This window comes from Lissotriton helveticus, chromosome 8 (genome assembly GCF_964261635.1).
Source record: "Lissotriton helveticus chromosome 8, aLisHel1.1, whole genome shotgun sequence".
NCBI classification, from domain to species: Eukaryota; Metazoa; Chordata; class Amphibia; order Caudata; family Salamandridae; genus Lissotriton; species Lissotriton helveticus.
In genome coordinates this window covers 1,509,773,847-1,509,790,862 of record NC_136069.1, presented here as the reverse complement: position 1 = coordinate 1,509,790,862, position 17,016 = coordinate 1,509,773,847, and positions in this window count along the sequence as shown.

Sequence of the window (17,016 nt, the reverse complement as noted above, 5' to 3'; positions counted from 1 at the left end):
ACCCTTTCACGGATATACCATTTCCTTTCTTTGAAGTTTCCTTCTGTTCTTTCATGACTACCTTAAGCCATCAAAGCGCATTTTGTGAGATTTTGCTTCCTTTGCAGATAGAACAGTCCTTAATAACTCACCCACTGCTGTGGCTGTTAAAGCTGGGGGGGTTCACCTCACAGTCATTTTTGTGGACGACGATGAGCGACAGCATGGCAATAGCTAGTGAACATAGGAATTGCAAGAAAATGTGATTTACCAGTGCCCATCCCTGCTGCTGCTTCACCCCCTGCAAGAACTGAGTCACTGCGGTCTCCTCCTGCAGTGGCACCAGAGCCAGCATTACCGATGTTCTGTGTGGCTAGGATATAGATCATTACACATCATTTTCTTTAGATTCCAGATAAGCAACTCCATATATAACAGCAAGCAATGTAGCACTACAGCTCAGTTAGAACATATATTCCAATAGCACTCTGGGTATTTGATTGGCTGGTTCACAAAGTTAGACAAACCAAGTATGGAATAACGTTCAATGACAAACCTATGGGGTTGAGTGGCAAATGCAATGCTAATGGGACCTCAAAATGTTTTCAGCCTTGCAGCACGGTCATTGGAAACTGGTGGTGTACTGTAACAATAAATGAATAGGTCTGCAGCACACTACACTGAAGGGCGGTTTGGTGGTTCATGATGACCATGGTCACTGTCTCGTGAACTGAACTGTATTAGAGCTAGGCATAAGCAGGAAAAGGACAGCCTTCTGAAAAAAACATACATGGTGAGTTTGTAAGTTAAAAAATACTAGCTTACTTGGGCCTGCCATCTGAATCTTAACGAATCACGATAGATAACACCAACAATCCAATAGACAAAATACACCCCAAGATTCTATAGTCCGTTCTACTTTAAGAAGTCCACAACAATCATAAAATGACTAACTGGGATCTGCAGAGCCCTCCACTGCGGTGCTGCTGGTCGGGGCCGGCTGACTAGCTTGCCTAAGACCCTCAGAAATCATCCTTCTTCCTCCCTATGGTTGCTGATGAAAGAAATAAAGAAGATAAAAAAAAATAGATAAGTGATTCTGATAATTATCCCCACAAAATGTTTTATAAAAAGCAAATACAGTTGCTAAAACAGATCACCTACAGTACTACTAGTTTCTTTTGACTAGAGTCTATCAACTGTCGTTAACTCCATATTCCAAATCTCCTTAACAAAAACTACATATTGCAGTTAATGATCTTTGATTTGATTCTATTCCCATTTCTCAACACCCTCAATGAGGCAACTCACTTTACTTTTTTGCAATACATAGATGGCTGCATATTTCACATCATCACTGTGAATTCAATTAAATAAATAACCTTGAAATGTACGAGCTACATAAACAAATTCACAGAGAGAATGTGCTACTCAGTGATTCACTATAGTGACTGAAGAAAGAGTCTGCAATTACTTTTGTATTAATCAGCCAAAGCGAGCAGCTGATGAATGCAATTAGGTAGTGACACCTCCCAAGCAGAAACTAGAAACTGGATCACACAATAATAATAATAATGTACCTTCATAAACTCTACTAAACATATAACTTACCTTTGAGTGCAGGCAGCATGCTATTTGGATTTTTTTTTAGCATTGTAGAATACAAACCCAACAAATAATTAATACTAACTGACTCCAGAATCTCAATGCCTAGCAGGTTGAGCAGGTCCTAATCCCTGTTGAGAATGTCAGCCCAGCGGTGCCTCATCTGTTTGGGCGGTGTGCCGAACCTCGTGGTGGAGCTGCACACACTGGCGCAATGTCCCCACGCACCGCCGATGCTCCCGCAGGGAGTAGCCGCTACCGGGCATGCCGCCTGCTGTCAGTATAGAGGGGAGGTGGCACTAGTGCTGCCACCTCCTCCTCTCAAAAGATTGCACCTGGCTGCCCACCTGTGAGGTGGCACCACCCACATTGGAGCCGCCCCTCTGACATGACGCTGAGTGGGAAACTCAAATAAACTAAGATAGGAAAGGAAGGGAAAGTAAAGAAGATCAAAATAAGGAAACAAAGTGAAAAAGTCAGAAAAAACACACAAAAATGTAAGCAAAAACGTAAGATACACAAAGACGCATACTATTGTAAAAAGTTAAAATTAGGGGTAGAAAAGTAAAGGAGGAGAATGACAAAGATTGACAACTGGTTAAAAATTAGGCATAGCACCATAACAGAGAGCAGAAAAACAAGATGGCTGCACCCATATAGGCCACGTGGTGCTGTTTGCGTGTGATTTAGAATGCAATCACACATCAGGACTGTGTACGCCATAACTGTGCAATTTTGAAGTGCATGGATGCGCTCCACATTCCCAATGCAACGCAAGCAGGCGTGCCAGCAAACTCCACTGGAATGCGGAACTCTGCGTAGCGTGGTGGAGTTTTTTTGCAACTCCGTGGAATTCAGTGTAGTGGGACTCTGCAAACTCCACCCATCCCTACAAAATATCCGGCCAATACCACCTCATATAAAGGATGTCTCCCAATGTCTATAAAGAAGTCAAACACAAAGGGGAGAGCTCCCAACGTTACCCTTCACCTCTAATGTTCTTCACAGACCAAAGCTCTCTGTGTTAATATTGATGTGGATTTACAAAACACACTTAAAACAATAGCACAATACTCTTTGTCTGAGCAGGTAGATCTGGCACAGCATATGCCCAGATTCAAGACACCACACAGACTCCACCTCTACCCCTTGATCAAGCCTTCAGTCATGCTGAATCCCCTGGAGAAGTGTGTTTGAGTTTGAGTTTAAAAGCACTTTTAAAGCGCACGTATACCGGCGGTTTCTTGGCGCTGTAGCTAGTGGGGGCTGAGGGTTAAGAGCAGGGAGAGAGGAATGGGAATTTATTCAAAGGATTTTGTGAATAGGTAGGTTTTAAGACTTTTGCGGAATTGGGGATAGAGGGTGATGGCACGAAGATGAAGGGGAAGGGAATTCCAAAGGGTTGGTGCCAGAATGGCAAATCTGGAGCCGCCCCACTTCTTTCTCCGGAAGCGGGGGATGGAGAGGAGGGACTGGGAAGAAGAACGTAGTTCCCTAGAGGGGACATAGGGAACAATCTCAGAGGAGATGAAGGCGGGTGCCAGGTCCAATCGGGCCAGGAAAGTGATGGATGCGAGCTTGAATTGAATTCTAGCCCGCACTGGGAGCCAGTGGAGAGATTTCAGAAGTGGGGTAGAGTGGTGGAATTTGGGAAGGTTGAAGGCTAGGCGGGCCGCCTGGTTTTGGATCTGTTGTAGGCGGCGCAAACTGTATGCAGGAATACCGGCATACAGAGCGTTCCCGTAGTCCAGGCGGGACACCACCATGGCCAGAATGATAAGTTTGAGAGCAGAAAAGGTAAAGAAGCGGGACACCTTGCGTATAGTACGCAGTGAGAGGAAAGAGGAAGATACCACAGAGCTAACCTGGGAGTGGAGGGTGAGTTGGGAATTGAGCTTAATGCCTAGTGTTTTAACTGAGGGGGAGGGGACAGGAGGAGAACCAAGAGAGGGAGGCCAGAAGAGGGGAGACCAGGGGCTGGATGAGCCGCCCGTCAATACCAACTCGGTTTTGTCCGGGTTAAGTTTGAGGTGATTGTGGCTCATCCAGTCCCTGATGTGAAACATGACAGTTTGAAAGTTAAGGACAGCAGAAGGAGAGGAAAGATCAAAGACCAGCTGGAGGTCATCCGCATAGTTAAATACGGCGACCTCCATCTGTTGGAGAGAAAAGATAAGAGGGGCGATGTATAGGTTAAACAAAAGGGGGGAGAGAGATGAACCTTGAGGGACCCCGCACTGGACTTTCCGGAAGTCCGCAGTGAAGTCACCCAGGCGGACAGCCTGGGTGCGGTCGCTCAGAAAGGAGGACAACCAGACCAGGGCAGTCCCCTCGATCCCCGCCGCCCTGACACGGGAAAGTAAGATGTTGTGGTCCACCGTATCAAAGGCGGCTGAGAGGTCGAGGAGCACAAGGGCCTGGTGATGATTGGTGTCCATACCCTCCCTGAGGGTGTCAAGGACCGACATGACCACGGACTCCGTGGAGTGTGCGGGGCGGAAACCGGCTTGGCGGGGGGCAAGGGCTCCATGTTTCTCCACAAAGGAGCTCAGAGCGCAGGTGACGTGGCGCTCGAGCACCTTAGCTACAAATGGCAGGAGGGAGATGGGGCGGAAATTGGCAGGGACAGAAGGATCTGCCCCAGGTTTTTTCAAGATGGGCACAATTACCGCAGACTTCAAGGAGCTAGGAACTAAGCCTTGCGCGAGGGAGCTGTTGAGGAGGTGAAGGGGGGGATCTGGACAGGAGACAAAGATGTGACGGAGGATATGGGCAGGACAAGGGTCAAGAGGGGAGCCAGATTTGATCAAAGGCACCAATGAAGTCAGGTTTTCCCGGGTGATAGGGGGAAAGAAAGTTAGTTTGCCTTTGGGAGGGGGACATTGGGGATCCACAAAAGAAGGGGGAGGTGGGGGGATGTTGGCCTTAATGGTGATAATTTTCTGAATGAAATAATTATTAAGAGAAAGACAGAGGTCATTGGACGGGGCTGGTTTAAGCGTAGTTCTGTCCGAGAATGCCAGGTTGTGAACGATGGAGAAGATCTCCTTAGACTGGTTCTCCGCTGCTAAGATTTTGGAGGAGAAATAAGCTGTTTTGGCCTCCAGGATGCTTTTTTTGTACTGGTTAAGGATATTGATATATTCCAGTTTCAAAGAGGGGCAGTAGTTTCTCCTCCAGGCCCGCTCTGCGCGGCGAACTGTTAGTTTGGTGGCTTTAAGCTCTTGGTTAAACCACCGGTTGGCGTCTTTGTCGCGTTTGGTGGCTTTAAGCTCTTGGTTAAACCACCGGTTGGCGACCGGTACTGTGTTTATTTGTTCCCACACATAAGTCTTTCATTTCATCTCTTAGGCATTCCAGGGTGACTTGGGCACTAACTCACTCATTGGAGTTAAGGATAGCCGCCAGAAACCTGGTTTGTAGACCCCCTGTGTTCTCCGTGTTAGTCATACATCTAACAATGCCAATGCCAACAATGGAAATGGCTATTTGTTCATATCAGAAGCGGATCACTGACAGAATATCAACAACTAAAATGTTGAGGTACACAAATATCAGGACAAAAATATCATTCTCCAAAATATCGAAGTCCTATCTTCATAATGGTAAGTACAAAAATATTGAAAGAAAAATATTGTTGTTAAAAAAATGTTTAAAAAATAATATAAAATGAAGTAAATAATACATATAATAATAAAGATAGTTAAAAGGATTACATAATTTTTATAATTATACATATTAAATATAATGTTAAAAAATACATATAAATAAAACATAATATATACATGTACTTAATGATATTAATAAATACTTATAATAAATTCTAAAATGTTTTATAAATACATATATATATACGAGTGTGCCTTTTCAAGCTTTCGGGCAATTTGTTTTATATATATATATATATATATATTTCCAAAACGTTAAAGATATTTGTACGCTCTCAGGAACCACACCAATAATCCAAGAAGTGCTGTAAATTTGGTTTATTCACACAACGCGTTTCGGCGACTTGCCTTGATCACGTGTGATAAGTTTGTGTGAGGAAATGTGCTATTTTAAATAAAGTTACACAAAGCACAGAAATAAAGGATGGACTGACACGGTTACAAAATGTGTGTCGGCATCTTGTAACGTTAAACAAATATGTGAATCATATTGCTCAGAAGAAATGAAATAATTCAAACATTATTGACAAGTGTCATAACATTGTGGAATCATGAGTGTCCTGTCATTTCCAATCGGGAAATGACTCTATTCACAAGTATCGCTTCTGGGTATATTGCAAACCGGCCTCATATCGGTGACATTACCCCATGGACTATGTCCTAAGCGATCAATGCCTAATAAACATAGACCGTAACCTTCCATAATTATCAGATTGCGGCTTTTATGTCATATCTCTCAAAAGTCCACATTGTGTTCAAGATATGTTCCACATAGGCTTGAGAAACAACAAGTATGCGTTTCGAGGTGCATAGTGCCCCGCAATCATACGTGTCTGTGAGTTAAACGTGTCTGTCTATGTGGTTACTCCTGGTCTTAGCCAAACAAGGAACGTCTCTAAAGTGCAGAGTTCATGTTATTACTAGCAAGTGCTATATCTAACGGTTGAGGCCAGTGTTAGAGAATCCAGACCAGTAATGCGCAGGGGCGTCAACTGAAAACAGTCTCATGCTATATTCTTATGTGCTTGTGTAAATTCTTCTGTGCTATATAGTGAAGTGAAACAATCATATATACTTGCTGGTCGTGACCCTATGTGCATACGGATGGACGAACAGGGTGGGGTGCCCGTGGTGGTGAATTTATTCATGCTGGGAACCCTTCCTGTTCTCCTGTAAGAAAACATACACAAAAGACAAAATTACAATAAAGTTTAAAAACAGTTACTAGCACAATAGTTAACATGTTGAAGAGGGAAATATATTTACATTAGTTAAACCACTCGATCTAATGCATCCCTTATACTATGTTCTGGATGTATATGATCATGGTCAAAGTTACTACGCTGACGGGAAAAACTGAGGGTTAGGCTAGGCATGTAACTTTGCTCTATAAGCCCTCTTTGAGATGTACTGCTAATTCTTTATCCCAATTTAGACCTCCCGGATGTTTACTTTGGAAGTTGATTATGTGTCTAGATTCTTGTTGTCTAAGGGACAGCAATCGGTCTCCTCCTCTCGGACTAACATGAATCTGTTCAATCAACATGTAACTCAATAGGTTGGCATCTGAATAGTGTTTGTCTTTAAAGTGTCGTGCCACAGGGTACTTAGGGTCCTGGTTGGTAATCGCCCTCCGATGTTCTAGTACCCTTTTCTTGGCACTACACTTGGTGCTGCCTATATACCATAGTTTGCAAGGGCACTCTATGATATGTATAACGAAGCTAGTATTGCATGTAAGGAATTGTGTGATCTTCCTACTGACTCCATTGTATTTGAGTTCACTTTTATATGTGCTGTTACTACAGGCTTTGCAATGACTGCACGGGTAAAAACCCTGTAGGTCATGTCCTGTATTTTCTCGGTACTGAGTAATGTCATTCCTGGCCACCAAATCTCTGATGTTTTTATTACGTCTGTAAGTGATACTAGGTCTTTCACCTAATTGGCTGCCTATGATGTTATCATTTTTGAGAATGTCCCAATTTTCTGCTATCACCCGTTTGACTGCCTGAGGCTCTGCATTATATGTCAGTATCACCATTGTGATATCACTTTTTGCCTCTGTGGTTTCCATGTCCTGATCCTTAAGTGTTTGTGATCTGTCTACTTTTTCAGCTCTCTCCATGGCACGTTTAAGGACCCAGTTAGGATAACCCCTGCTTCTGAATCTGCCTGCAATGATGTCCCTCTCTGTGGTGTATGCTTGCTCTGTGTTGCAGTTCCTCTTTGCCCTCAGCAGTTCCCCATAGGGTATACTCCATTTGAGTACCTCTGGATGACTGCTGAGGGCATGCAACACGCTGTTACCAGCCGTTTCCTTGCGGTAGAGGGGAGTGCAGATTTGATTATTCCTGATCTCAAGACTGACATCAAGGTAATCAACTTTCTCATTGCTGATAGTCCCTGAGAGTATGATGTTATACTTATTGGTATTAAGGTTATTCACAAATGTTTCTGCCTGCTCTTTGCTCCCCTTCCAGACAATAAACAAATCGTCTATATAACGGAGCCAGACTACAACCTTTTTGAAGTCTTCTCTCAGGGTGGTACTGCCATGGATTTCCTGCTCCCAGTATCCCATGAATAAATTCGCAAAACTGGGAGCAAAGCAAGAACCCATGGCAGTACCATTAACCTGCCTGTAGAGGGCGCCATTAAAGGCAAAAATGTTGTTTTTTAGACAAAAGTCAATCATAGACATGATCATCCTGCTGTGCTCCAAAAATCTCAGGGGTCTATTTCACAGATAGAATTCACATGCTTCCAGTCCCTGATGGTGGTCAATTATCGTGTACAGGGAATGTACGTCAAGAACCATGAAGTACAAGTCAGTGTCCCATTTCAGATTCTCTATCTTACTTAGGAAATCTTTAGTGTCACGTAAGTAGCTAGGTAATTGCACTACATAGTCTCTAAGGAAGTGATCTACATATTTAGATATATGTTCGCATACACTGCCTATAGAGGAGACTATCGGGCGACCTGGAGGTTGTTTCCTATTCTTGTGCAGTTTGGGTATTAGATACAGTATTGTAAGGATCGGATGATCATTTTTCAGGTAACAATATTCCTCCCATGTGAGTAATCCCTTATCCCTCCACATGATGAGTTTGTCCCATATGTCAGTTATACTAGTACTGTATATCGATCTCACAATTTCTACATGGAATTTTTTAGAGATATAGTCCTCCCTATTAAGGATCACTATGTTGCCCCCTTGCTGCAGGGTGTGTAATGACGACCGATCTTCCTGCAAGGATTTGAGGGCCTGTCTTTGATTGAATGACAAATTGTTTGTTAGATTTTTCTTACAGTTAGTTCTTCCTCCCTGTTGCTTTTTCAACTTGGTCAGAGCTTTGATTGCACATTCATGAAAAGTCTCAATGTTGTCATGGGGGAGTGAGGGTATGAATGTAGATCGTATTCTAAAATCTGTTCTGGCCGCTGCTCCCACCTCAAAACCTGCATCTGTGAGTGTGTCAACTGATACTGGATATGTGACGTCTAGTTCTTGTGTTGCATCCAGTTCGGCAATAGCTAAGAGATTATCAATATCTCCTACTTGAAAATGGTTACTCTTGTCCCCTTGTGATTGGTCCGTGTTGGGTCGGTGTCCCAGTCTTTTTAATTTGTGCCATTTTTTCAGCTTAATCTTACGCAAAAACTTAAAGAGGTCTATGCGTGTCTCTGTAAAATTAAATGTAGCTGTTGGGCAAAATGAAAGACCTAAACATAAGGTGTGTTTTTCTAGTTCACTGAGGGGTCTGTGTGAAAGGTTGACCACTGTCCGATTTACCATTTCTGTATCTATTAGTATGCCTTGTTGGAGCGTGTTGTGCGTTTTCCCATGGCTCCCTTTCCTCTGTCTGTATTCCCAACGTTGTTGAAGTCTTTTTTTGCGGTTTCTTCGTTTTTTTGTTGTTGCCCTCTGCCTCGTCCCCGACCTCTCCCTCTGGTTTTCTGTGGAGTGTTCGTTCTCGTTTTTTGTCGGTCTCTTTGCATCACCCTGAACTCATCTAAAAAATTGACTTGTTTAGGGGTACGGTCGTCTCCTGACAGTTGTCCTACCGAGGCATCCGAGTCAGTGTCACTGATAACTGGAATCTCCATTGATACATTTGAAGCTGTGGCTCCTGCTTCCTCGGTTTTTTCAGCTCTGTAAAGGTGGTCATAGTTTTTTACTGAAAGTTAGGATCCTTCCACTTTCATAGTCGGCATAGTCTCTATTCATTTTTCTCTGTTTTCTCACTTTGATATCATCCTCGTGTTTTTTGAGGCGTTCTTTCATTTGATCCATTAATGTTTTCATTGTGGTATTGTCCACTGATTCTATGTCATCCATTAGTATTTTTATCTGCTTCAATAGTTCCTCTCTGTCCTCCCAAGCATATTTAATGATAATTTCCATCATTATTTTGGAGCTTTTGGCAGAATGATTAGACCAGTCTTGTAGCATGTTAGGGTTTGGCAACTCATAAGTAGGAGTGATAAAAATCCTCAATCCTCTTGGTGCCATCGATTGGTCCACATAATTCTGTAATGAAGTCACTTCCCACCATTTTGATACTTCAGTACGTCTCAGTTTCTCTAATTTTTTTAGCTTATCTTCCATGGTGTTTGTTGTTACATTGATACCATTGTCTCTATTTGGGAATTGTGCTGCTGCCTGGTTTTCTGCTAAATAAAGCTTGAGCAGCTGCCCGTCTATTAGCCTCTTCATCCATGTTTGTGCAAACCGAAGCTCTGGTGATTTAGCTGGATTTAGGTTGTTCCCCTCTTGTATGCATTAAGAGTTCTTTCTGCTGGTGAAAACGCGCGTGTTCAGAATAGTCAAAATCAGAAATGCAGTTTTCTTTTAAGCTGCTTTTATGTATTGCTGTAACGGGTGCTATCCCAGGTTACTATGTAGTTTTATTCAAGAAAAAGCATGCTTAAATGAACTGCCAAGATTCTTCCTGCGCATTAACCAATTGCGACTCGTTTACCTCAGGTAGTTTCCACAACACCCCCGCTGCCCCGTGGATGGACGTACCCGGCCTGGATTCTACAAACACTGCTCGCGCCGCCTCCCCGCTGGGGACGGAAAGTGCTTCGTGGGCTTACCTGAGACAACAGACGCTGTGGGTACTCCGGTTGTCGTTCACCGCTCCGACAATCCTATGTCTTTATCACACGTGAAAACACACTGAGTGTTTTCACGTGTGATCAAGACATAGGATTGTCGAAACGCGTAGCGTGTAACTGGAAATAAACTTCCTTTGCTGAAAAATTTCCCGAGTGTGCCTATTTGCTTTGAAGCAAAACTTTGGACTTTCATTATTCTTCGGCTGCGTGAGGTCCGCCGAATTCAAGGCGCCACCTGACGTGGGAGATAGAATCCCGGAAGGACCCTGCTGTGTACTTGATATATATATATATATATACATATACCAGTAAAATAAAATATATATAATAATTTAAAATATTATTTTTAAATATTTTACAATTACATTTGACACTACATTAATAGCAACAACAGGGAAAATGTTGGATAGCGGAGGGTTATAAAATTACTATTCCCAATCCAGGGTCCAGGGAGTGCAACAGTAAGGAAAGTGTTTAATAGCGCAGAGGAATAATTCACTATGCCCACTCCAGCAAGTACAGCAGTAGGGAAAGTGTTGGATAGCGTAGGGGAATAATTTACTATTCCCACTTCAGGGAGTGCAACATTAAGGAAAGTGTTGGATAGCGTAGGGGTAAATATTGCTATTCCCACTCCAGAGATAGCAACAGTAGGGAAAGTGTTGGATAGCATAGGGGTAAAATTACTATTCCCACTCCAGAGAGTGCAACAATAAGGAAAGTGTTGGACAGCCGAGTGGATACAATTACTATTCCTACTCCAGCAAGTGCAACAGTATCGCGCGGAATTACAAAATGCAAGTGCTATATTAGCAGCTAAGAACAACGATATAAATGCCATCAATTTCAGCATTCAAAACGGAATACCAGGCGAAGCGACAACGTATAAGTCCATCAATACTGTGATTAATCAAGACGAAGTTGTCAATTACCCAACGGAATTCTTGAATTCACTGGATTTGCCCGGTATGCCACCACACATTTTGACATTGAAAATTGGCATGCCTATTATTCTTCTCTGAAACATCAATTCACCACGGTTTTGCAACGGTACAAGTCTTTCGGTGAAAAAGATGATTAACAATGTCATCTAAGCTACAATTTTGAATGGGAAATTCAAGGGGGAAGATGTACTGTTGCCACGTATTCCAATGATCCCAACAGATATGCCATTTGAATTCAAACATTTACAGTTTCCGGTGCGACTCGCTTAAGCGATGACCATCAACAAAGCACAAGGACAATCGCTGCAAGTGTGTGGACTCCATTTGGAGAATCCGTGCTTCTCACGTGGGCAACTGTATGTGGCCAGCTCACGCATCGAAAAACCTTCTGATTTATTTGTGTACACACCAGACGGAAAAACAAAAAATATCGGGTATCCACAAGCACTCGAATAAATAAATAGAATTAAAAGGACACTTTGAAATGTTTTCCATATTAAAATGAATATGTTTCAATAAAAATGACACAATGTAAATTGAATGTTATCATAACAAGTTTCCTTGAATTTCCTTTATTCTGAGATCGCAGCAACGCGCGACGGGTAAGCTAGTTTCCCTATAAATGACACCACCAATATTGTAAAACAAAACACGATTAATTAATAATTAATTACTTACTTAATTTAAAAAAATGACATGCCATGTAAAAACAATCAATAATAAATTAATTGACACTATTAACACTATAAAACAACTTAAAATAAATATAATAAAAAAATATATATATATATTACATTTAAATTACTCCATACCCTACTCCCCTATAAATCCACAACCCACTCCTGAAAAAAATAACACAATTACCATGTTTATAAAATTAATTAGTAATAATTAATAACCTATTAATAACTAATTAATAATTAATTAATTACCACAATTAACAATGTAAACTATTAAATAAATACATATTTATTAATAAAAAATATGTATTAATTATAATTAAATTACTTCCTGCACTATTCCCCTATAAACCCACAACCAAAAATAAATAAAACAATCAAGACATTTACCAATTAATTATTAATAATTAACAACCAATTAATAACTAGTTAATAATAAACTAATCACCAAAACGAACAATATAAAATATTAAATACATAAATATTAATTGATAAAAAATAGTTATTAATTAATTATTATTAAATTACTTCCCACCCTATTCACCTATAAACCCACAACCCGCTCCTAAAAAAAGAACACAATTAAGATATGTACCAATTATTTATTAATATTTGGACATCAATTTATAACTAATTAATAATACATTAATTACCACAAATAACAATATAAAATATTAAATACATATGTATTAACTAATATAAATTATGTATTAATTAGTTATAATTAAATTACTATGAGTATAATTACTATAACCCACAACCTGCTACGGAACAAAAACACAAAATGTAATTAAAATAAATGAATAACTTCTAAAAAAATTAAATAGATTTATTATATTTAAATTGCTTCCCACCCTATTCCCCTATAAACCCACAACGCGCTACGTAACTAAAACGCAAAATGCACTTAATTTTTTTTCAATACACACTAAAATACATAACACTAAATCAAACAAAGATATTTTTAACTACAATACTTTTGCTAATGATATTAATTACTTTGATATTTTGAAAAATGTATGTTACTTACCTTCAACTCGATATTCTTGACGACGATATTCTTAGTGTCAATATTTTTGTAGTCCGAGATTTTGGACTCGATATTACTTCTACTCGATATTTCCTACTAGATGTTATGTCCGTTCACCATCAGAAGCTGAGACCATATTGACAAACTCACAAAAGGAATCCCACATCAGTGAAAAATAGAAACCACAAAATGGCAGTACAAATGTTTCTCTGCACAGGTCCTTTCCAATCCAGTGTACTTGCCTCTGGTGGAATGTCACACACAAACATCAGTGGTGTGCCACATGCACTGTTGCTCAAAATGATGAGACACATCAATAGCTACATCCAGTTCATACACATTGAGGACTTAGCCAATGTGAAGGAAGACTAGCTTGATTTGGTCCAACAGCAACATTATATTGGAGTCCATGATGGCACACATATGGCAATAGGACCACCACATGACAGAGAACAATTCCAAGGGATTCATTGCATCTTCCATAATATCACAGTGCAAACAGGCTAGGTATTGGAGTTGTACACCCAAAGTCTGTGCCAGAAATCTCTAGGAACAATCCATGTCCACTTTGTACTTTGTAACATCATCACATATTTGCTCATATCACAATTCTGAAATGCCCAATTGAGGATGACCTCCTCAATCGGGCGTTCATCCCAATTGAGGAGGTCATCCTACAATTGACAGAGATTAGCGAGGAAGCCATACATGTAACATCAAACACAGTGCACTTCTGGAGCACACAGTACATGTCTGAAGGTATGAGCCTAGTAGGAACCTACACTCTAAGAAAAGGGTGGATTCCATGTTCAAGAACACTAATTGGGGAGGAAGAAGTTTTGTAACAGGCACTGCTAAAGCATGGAATCTTCTTCCTTCTCGTATAAGATCCCTGCCCAGTTTGCTATCCTTCAGGAAGGAGCTAAAACCCTGGCTTTTCTATAAGTAGTGATCCTTATTTCGCAGCAGAGTCACAGCCAAGACACCTCTGGGTAATTGTGCACTTAATAAATACTTTTATCATAGCATAACTAGAATAAAATCTCTTGGCGGCAGGAAGTTAGAGGAAAACAAGGAGCAAGGGTGGAACCCCTTGGTGGATAGTGTTAAGCTAGGGCATGTGGTGCACTACACCTAAGACTGAAATTCCCCTGGGAGGGCAAGCTCCCCAGGGAGAAGATGGCCCGGCTCATGCGAGCACTTTCATTTGAAAATAAAAGGCAAAAATCAAAGAATTTCTTACAGTGTGAGGCTGCATTTAAAGAACATACCCTCTAAGCTGCAAAGTCACCCCATAAGCCCATGCAAAGCTACAAAAATGCACAATATTAATTTTATAATCCCTTATTAACAGTGACAATGTTGGTAACGGTATGTGGCATCTTAGATTGCACGTTATTGAGCATGCAAGATGGTACTATCTTGCATTGGTTTAATATTGCTGCATGTGATTTTCCATTCCATTTTTCTGCTTCTATTGTTGTGGACACCTTGCAAAGCCAGTCGGCCTGACTATTCATATCTACACCCCATTATACTGTATTCCGGATAGGTGGCGGTGGTATTATGGTTTTAGGGTTCTGAGCTGGCTGGGGTGTACACTGCTAGAACATGTCACTATAGGGATGTACCCCTACTATCATGTTTCACACAAACATGTATTTTAAGTAATGTGTGTTTGGTAAAGTTATTCTCCTTTTTATACGCCAGATCTTGACAATGAATGTTGTTTCTTGCAGGCCTCAGAAATGTTGTACTAACCCACACAGCCTACCCTGGGTAGGTCTTGGACTGCTCTGCCTTGCTACTTTGAGAGAATCGTGTGCTATAACTGGGTACTTGATTTCCAGTAGAAGGAAGATTGAGAACTCATTACCTGTCAAGGGCTCGCATTTTCCCAACTAATAAACCACTTTTTGATAGTAAGGGTAACATGTACCCAAATCCAGCATCTACAATGAAGGATAAATTGAAATGTGAATTATATTAGCATGGAACAGAGAAGAAAAGTATAGTTGGCACAAATTATGTCAATGCACATAGATGTACATGAGACATGTACAAAATAAAATTTGCAAGTGTTATACGGTCTAACACCATTGCTACGAAATGTGAACTGAGAAAGAGGAAATAACAACACAGAGTAGTGTAAGGAAGTTAATCAAAAACCTCACCGATTGATTGAAGTTGGCTGATTTGCTGCTGTCAGGATGTCCCCTGGTGTCATCCGTGGACACCAGGAGCTGTTGTCTCCCTGTAGCTAATAAGAGAGGCATTTACAGAATTCACAGAATAATAGGACAGTTAGTCCTTTAGATGTGTTTTTAAAACATCAATTACTTGTGACATTATGTCACATCAATACAAGAAATGCATAAAGAGGCACATGCATAAAGAGAGAAATGGATACAACATACACAAACAGTGGTAGACGTGTTGGTACAGTGCTAGAGCAGAAGTAGATGTGGCGGAAGGCGGTGGGTGGGAAAACAACATCAGACCTTAAAAGTAGTGTAAACTAAAGATTAAAAATATTTATTAATTTCTTCACTTAAGAATCTAAGTTAACGTTGCATAGTTTGTCAGTTAAAAACATCCAAGAGATTATCTGACATTTTATTTTTCAAGCAAGACAATTTTAAATTAAAAGTATTTTTTTGCATTAACATATAACATCATACCTGTGTGTCTGGTATTAATGGGTTTTGAGAAGGCCCTATGTGTTGCTGGGTCTTGGATGTGAGCTGTAAGCAACCACATCAGTTGTAACAGGGACTATATTAGAGAACGAAGAATTGTGTAAAGATTTAACAGTTTAATGTTTTAAGAGAGTGGATTGTGCACATGCAAACTTACCTTTGAAAATAGGGACCATATTGCAAATTTTGAGTCAAAATCAGACATTCATTTTTTTCTTCTTGATCTTTAATTTCGAAATCTATTGATTTTTCGGAAACACCATCCCAGAATAATCATGGATCCTCTTTTAACAAATACATTAGACAGACTTTATCTCTCTGGAAATAGCAAAAGTGCACTTTCGCAGATTAAAAACGTTGTGCCCATTTTAATTGTTGCACTCTGTTCTAATCACTGGTTGTTTCCAAAATGCATTCAACCAACACAACTTTGATATGTATCACAGAATCGCTATGTTTTTCACGGAAAGCTCTTTCTTTCTGCTCTCAGTCTTGCTTGCGGCTCCATGAAAGTTTGTCATGTAGCTAGTTTGAAGCTGGTACTGTGGTTGCCCCTGCCTGCCTTCAGGTTCAGATTCAATTTAAATTTAAATTTAAAGGGCTATGTTTAGCTGTTTCTTTTCAGACAAAGGGGCATATGTATCAAACTCTTTTCCCGTTCGCAAACGGGCCGATTCCCCAGAATCGGCCCATTTGTGAACGGGTAAATGCATTTTGGGATGTATCATCCCAAAAGGGCATCACAAATTAGAGAATCACAAAATTTGCGATTCTCTATTTTGTGATTGCATTTAAGGAATCGCAAATTGCAATTCCTTAAATGCAATGTATGAAGCACCGAAAAAGTGCGATTTGGCATTAATAAATCGCAAATTACCACCACTTCAAGTTGGTGGAAATTTGCGATTTCTCAGAAAATTTACTTTTTTGCATTTTTCAAAGTGCCATGTGGCGCCCATACATGACCCTAGGGCATGTATGTGCACTAAATGTGTACACATACATATTTCAGGGGTGCAACAGGGGGCCTTTTGACATCCGAGCACCCATGAAATTGCATTCTCAGTTTGCTATTCTCTAATTGCGAATCGCAAATTGAGAATATCTTCCCATTCATTCCTATGGGCCACCTAGCCCATTGGAATCAATAGGAAGGTATTCCTTAATTGCGAATCTTGATTTGCGATTCGCAATTAAGGAATATTAAGGAATCGCAATTATTATTGAGATTCCTACATACGTTATGTAAACAACAAGGACCCCCTGATGAGGATAACGTTCCTG